The 6,000-nt window shown below is 43.0% G+C and overlaps 1 protein-coding gene across 14 annotated transcripts in view; it reads right to left on the reverse strand.

The window, feature by feature from the left end:
* Positions 1 to 3,718, reverse strand: part of ART3 (ADP-ribosyltransferase 3 (inactive)) — a 111,656-nt gene extending 107,938 nt beyond the window's left edge. For all 14 annotated transcript variants that reach the window (XR_013533071.1, XR_013533070.1, XM_078367055.1 and 11 more), the window contains exon 1: positions 3,599 to 3,718. The gene's annotated coding sequence lies outside the window, so the exon portion shown is untranslated. The remainder of the gene's footprint in view (positions 1 to 3,598) is intronic.
* Between the last annotated feature and the right edge of the window lie 2,282 nt (positions 3,719 to 6,000).

Genomic DNA, 6,000 nt, shown 5'->3' on the forward strand with positions numbered 1-6,000 from the left:
TACAATTAACATCCTAAACTTGTAACATCCTAGTTTGAATACCACCTTAGTTTCAACAGTAAACAAACACTCTCTACTCCTATATATCTGCATCCCTCCCTTGTGACAATTATTATTGTCACGGATTACAGCATTGTGTGCTCATTAATAGAGTTATAATTATTGTTTTATGCATTTTTTTAATTCACATAGGAAAAATGAGGAGCTACAAACCAAAAGTGCAACAATACTGGTGTTTATATTTACCTACAGTTACCTTTGCCAGTGTTATTCCTTCATATGGCTTTGAGTAGGCATCCTTTCATTTCAGCCTGCAGGCCTGCCTTTAATATTTTGTATAGAGTAAGTTCTACTGGTAATAATCTCCCCTAGCTTCTGTCTACTTACAAATGTCTTCATTTCTTTTTCATTCTTGAAGGACAGTTTTGCCAGATTAAAAAAAAAATCTGTCAATGAAGAATTCTGTTTCTTTCAGCATTTTAAATATGTTGTTCCACTGCCCTCTTGCCTCCTTGGTTTCTGATAAGAAATCAGCGGCTAATCTTATCAAGGAGCCTTTGGATGTATACAATGAATCATTTCATTATTGCTGCTTTTAAAATTCTCTTTGTCTCTGAGATTTGACAGCTTGACTATATGTATCTCAGTGTGGATCTTTTTTAGTTTATCTTGCTTGGAGTTCACTGAGCTTCTTGGATTCATGTAGATTCATTACCTTTCACTGGATTTCAGAAGTTTTCAGTCATTATTTCTGTTAATAGTCTTCTGCCCCTTTCTCTCTCTTCTCCGTCTGAAACTCACATTATGCATACGCTAGTCTACTTGATGGTGTCTCATAGGTCTCCTAGGCTCTGTTCACTTTTCTTCATTCTTTTTTCTTTCTACTTCTCAGACTTGAACATTTCAATTGCCCTATCTTCAGACTTGCAGACTCTTTGTTCTGCTGGCTCAAAACTGCTGTTGAACTCATCTAAATTTTTTCACTTCAGTTTTGTACTTTTCAGTTCTATCATTTCTATTTGGTTCCTTGTCATTTCTATTCCTTTATTGATATTCTCATTTTGTCTGGTTTCCTTTTGTTCTTTGTACATGGTTTCCTTTAGCTTTTTGAGCATATTTAAGACAGCTGATTTAACATCTTGCTCTAGTAAATCCAAAGACTGTGCTTCCTCAGGGACCTCAGCTTAACTTAATTAACTCTGTGAAAACCCTATTTCTCAATCCAGTCACCTTCTGAGGTACTGGCAGTTAGGTTTTCAACATAAGCATTTGGTGGGGGAACACAATTCAGTCCCTAACTTGTGTTTTCTTTTTTTTAATTATGAGAGAAATACCTTCTCCTGCCTCTTGCCTAGAACATTCCCCCAACTTCTTCTAGTAACAAATTCCAGCCAATTCTCCCTTTCAGACTTAACTCAGACAGCTGTGTTTGCCAATTCTCCCTTTCAGACTTAACTCAGACAGCTGTGTTTGCCAATTCTCCCTTTTAGACTTAACTCAGACAGCTGTATTTGAACCCATCAGCCAGAGTTGTTCACTTCTCTGTACCTCCAATTATTCCAAACAATCCTTTAACATACCACTTCTATAAGAAGTGTTAATGTACATGCCAACTAAACTGTGAGCTCTTTGAGGAAATCATTGTTCATATTTGTGTCCTTAGAGTCTAGAACCATAACAGTTTGGTGGATGAAATGAATGATAAACACTAAATGAAGGTTTTTAAGAATGTGGATTTTTTTCTCATAAAATTACTTAACATCTGCAATTTTAAAGTGACATTTTAAATAAATATGGATATTTTAAGTATAAAAATCTTTTTTTCAGGATAATTTTTCTTCAGGTGAGTCAGCAGCTTCTTAATGGTTATTGCTACATGTCACCAGACTACAAGCTGACTTGCCTAAAGTCACCAAACAAAAATGTTGTTACTGTCAACATTTTGCAAAAGAGTTGCCCTTTTTTTCTTTTTTTTTTTTTTTTGAGATGGTGTTTCACTCTTGTTGCACAGGCTGGAGTGCAATGGTGTGATGTTGGCTCACTGCAACCTCCACCTCCCGGATTCAAGTGATTCTCCTGCCTCAGCCTCCCAAGCAGCTGGGATTACAGTTATGCACCACCACGCCTGGCTAATTTTGTATTTTTAGTAGAGATGGGGTTTCTCTATGTTGGTCAGGCTGGTCTCAAACTCCCAACCTCATGTGATGCACCCGCCTCAGCCTCCCAAGGTGCTGGGATTACAGGCGTGAGCCACCGTGCCCAGCTTGCAAAAGTTGCCCTTTACGTGATATCCTTACATTCTCTCTCAATACAGTTTATTTACAAACCTAAACCAGTCCTCAGGTTTTACATGAGAAATATACACCAAGAAGCCAGATAGTAAGATTAAGATTAGCAAAGAAAGAACTTGATCCTTTCTCTTATTGACTTGGATACAGACAGGATATCAAACTTCCCACAGCTAAGATTTGCCTACATGTAACTTACCATGTTGTATTTAGGAAGGAAGGAATTACTCCTTGGTGGGGAGAGGAGAGGGAAAAAGAAAAATCAGAATGTTCTCTTGGCCTTCTGAGACTTTCAAGAAATAAACCCCTTTCTAGTCAGTTTAATACTAACAACAGCTGCCGAGAGGAGGGGAAGTCCACACTATGAGAAATTCAAACCGGCCTGGAGGTTTCTTTATGAGAGGAACTTCCCTTCTCACAAGTAAAAAAGGAAAGCTCTTATCTTCCCTATGACAAGAGTCAGTCACACTGCATAATTAAACAGAACACCTCGATTCCATAACCAAAAAGATGCAAGGGACACATCTGTGAAAACTAAGAATTCCGCTCTGTAAAGCTCTTGGGGGTTACATCAGCATTCAGATCCCCCACAGACACAGAACTGGAATTTTTCAAGGCACAGGAAGTTAAAATCTTATCCAAAAAGGAATTGGGAACTTTGTTGATTTCAACTCTACATCATCCTTGGCTCCATTCCCAGGGCTGTGAGAAACAGCCTGCAATATGCTCTCACCAGGTTTCTGTTTCTCCTAAAAGCCTTGTTTAGCCATAAATGCAACGATCAATGGGATTTTCTCGTTCTTGCTGCCTAGTCAGAATGTGCTTGCTCTCAGACAAGTTTTCCTAAACGAAGCCCGGGAAACTAGTGTCTGGACAGGCCTGAGCTGAGTGCAGCGGCCCCAGCCTGCCCCGAGGGGCCCTACCCTCCCATGGCAGAACAGTTTCATCACGAAGTTGGGTCAGGCCAGAGAAGCCCTCCCATTCTGCTTAGTACATCAGAAAATTAGCCCCTTTTCGAGTCATAAGATCTGGCCTCAGTGATTCCTAACTGACCCCAACACCTCCTTTCTGTTTTCCGAGGGGCCTTTGTCCCAGTCACCGAAGTCCAGTGTCCCCGGCCCTTCTGGGGCCCTCGTTCCCTGCTGGCCTCACCCAAGCCTCGACTGAAGCCTGCAAAACGGGCCTCTTGGTCACAGCCACCGCCCCTGATAATCTTCCCACCCACCCCCAAAAGAGTGGCCATCTTGGCTGGGGAGGCTGAGGGCGGCTCAGGGGACACAGTCTAGGGATCCTGAAGGCACAACCACTACCTTTTGCCCCCAAAGTGCTTTTCTTCGCCTCCAGCAGGATTAGCACTGGCAGCAGAGGCACCCAGCGGCAACAGGAGCAGCACGAGAGCGCGTTGAGAGCTCCGGGTGTAACCTCCTCACGGGAGAAAGTTCTGGAAGAACAGTTGGCTGGGCATGCGCAGTGCATCAGTGCATGCACCTCCGCCCGGAGAGGTCGCTGGAGTGAGGCCTGTGGAGCCAGGAGCCCTTCGCGGACCTTGTCCAACCTCCAGACCTGCCGAGCCAGCTCCCAGCTCCTTCCTTCACACGGTACTCCTATTTACTGAGTACTTACTGGATGCTAGGCACTATGTTTAGCACCATGTTCAGCCGGGGACCCTTGCCGGCCTTCCTTTCCTAGTGGCGGAGGGAGATGTTAAGCATATGGTTGCAGCGAAATGTGACATTGCCGCAGACACGGGCTCTGCGAGGCCTCTGCAAGTCGTGCTTCAGAGCCCCTCTGGGGTTCAGGGAGGGCTTCCCAGGGAAATTATGCTGGCATGGGTAACTACTGTGCAGTAGGGCAGGACTGAGGAGCATGCACAGTCGCTCCAGGCAGAAGAATGGCATGAGCAAAAACTGCGATGGGAAAGAGCATTGCCCCTTCGAAAACTGAGAGAAGGGGTGGGCGCGGTGGCTCACGCCTGTAATCCCAGCACTTTGGGAGGCCGAGGCGTGCGGATCACCTGAGGTCAGGAGTTTGAGACCAGGCTGGGCAATGTGATGAAACCCTGTCTCTACTAAAAATGCAAAAATTAGCCCAGCGTTGGTGGCAGGTGTCTGTAATTCCAGCTACTTGAGAAGCTGAGGCAGGAGAATTGCTTGAACCTGGGAGATGAAGGTTGCAGTGAGCAGAGCTTGGGCCATTGCCTTCTAGCCTGGGCAACAAGAGTGAAACTCAGTCTCAAAGAAAAAAAAAAAGAAAGAAAAGAAAAGGAAAAAAAGAAAACTGAGAGAATACGAAGTGTTGGGAGCAGTGAACTGTGCAAGAAGAGGCTGGAAAGGTGGATAGGGCAGACCGTGCTGGGCCTTAGTTTTTATCCTAAGAAATTTCCATCCTCCTGTCTGCTAGAAAGGACAGCCACTAGCTCTGTGATGCTTTGCAGCTGACAAGCCATCCTTGGCATTAATCTTAACAGCCTGTGAGGTCTAATAATTTTCTCAAATGAGGGAGATGAGGCTTACAAAAAAAGTATTTTGCACACAGTCATTAAGTAGTGAAGCAGGAATGTGAACCTATCTCCACTTTGCATGGTCACAGAGAGCACCAAAATTAAGCATAAGCAAATGGATAAGCTGTATCAATGGTCACCATATGTTTTCTTCAAAAAGAATTCTGTAATTCTATTTAAGTGTTAATAATCTGTATAGAAACCAGTCAAAAAAATATGCACCATGTGACACAAAATGCTAATATCTGCTGTCCCCTAATTCTACAGCATGCATTGTCAATGGGAAGAGGGGCAAGTTGCTCCCAAGGGGGACAAAAATCGGTTCTTGGAGAGCTAAAAAATCTTAGATATTACAATGACTAGTGGCCTACCAAAGTTCAACCCTACCCAACAAAATCTTACTTCTTAGCACTTAATTTCTCTCTTTAGGGAGAAATTAAATTTAGTTTTCAGTTAACTTTAGTTTTTCTCAGGGCAAGGTGGAGTGTGTGTGTGTGTACACGTGTGCATGCAGCAGAGTCCATAATGAAAAAAACTGAGAAACATTATTTTACACAAATGAAATCTCCAATCTTTAGCTAGTCAACCAAAATAAAGATCACATTTCTTAGTTTTCCCTACAGCTAGGTGTAGTGGTGTGAATAAGGCCTGCCCCCACTGGAGGTGATAGAAATGATAATGACTTCTAGGATGTTTCCGAAAAGGAGGGACATGCCCTTTTGTTGCCTTCTCTCCATCCTGTACTTGGAAATTGGACATGGTGGCAAGCCACCTTTGGCCATGTGTGTGAGGGCAGCAATCTAGAGATGGTGACGAAACAAAGAAGGAGCCTGGAAGACCTCATGGGGAAGAGCCATCATCCAAGTACTGATCCACCTACCTCTGTTAGAAAGAAATAAGCTTCTATTTAGAGCCACTGTTTTTTATTGTTGCTGTTACTTATTTTTTTATTTTATTTTTCCGTAAGTTTTTGGGGTTCTTTAGTGCTGATTTGTGAGATTTTGGTGCATCCATCACCTGAGCAGTATACACTGCACCCTATTTGTAGTCTTTTATCCCTCACCCCCTCTCACTCTTCCCCACAAGTCCCCAAAATCCACTGTATCATTCTTATGCTTTTGTGTTCTCACAGCTTAGCTCCCCATATCAGTGAGAACATATGATGTTTGGTTTTCCATTCCTGAGTTACTTCACTCAGAATAATAGTCTCCA

This window comes from Callithrix jacchus, chromosome 3, assembly GCF_049354715.1.
Source record: "Callithrix jacchus isolate 240 chromosome 3, calJac240_pri, whole genome shotgun sequence".
Taxonomy (NCBI): domain Eukaryota; kingdom Metazoa; phylum Chordata; class Mammalia; order Primates; family Cebidae; genus Callithrix; species Callithrix jacchus.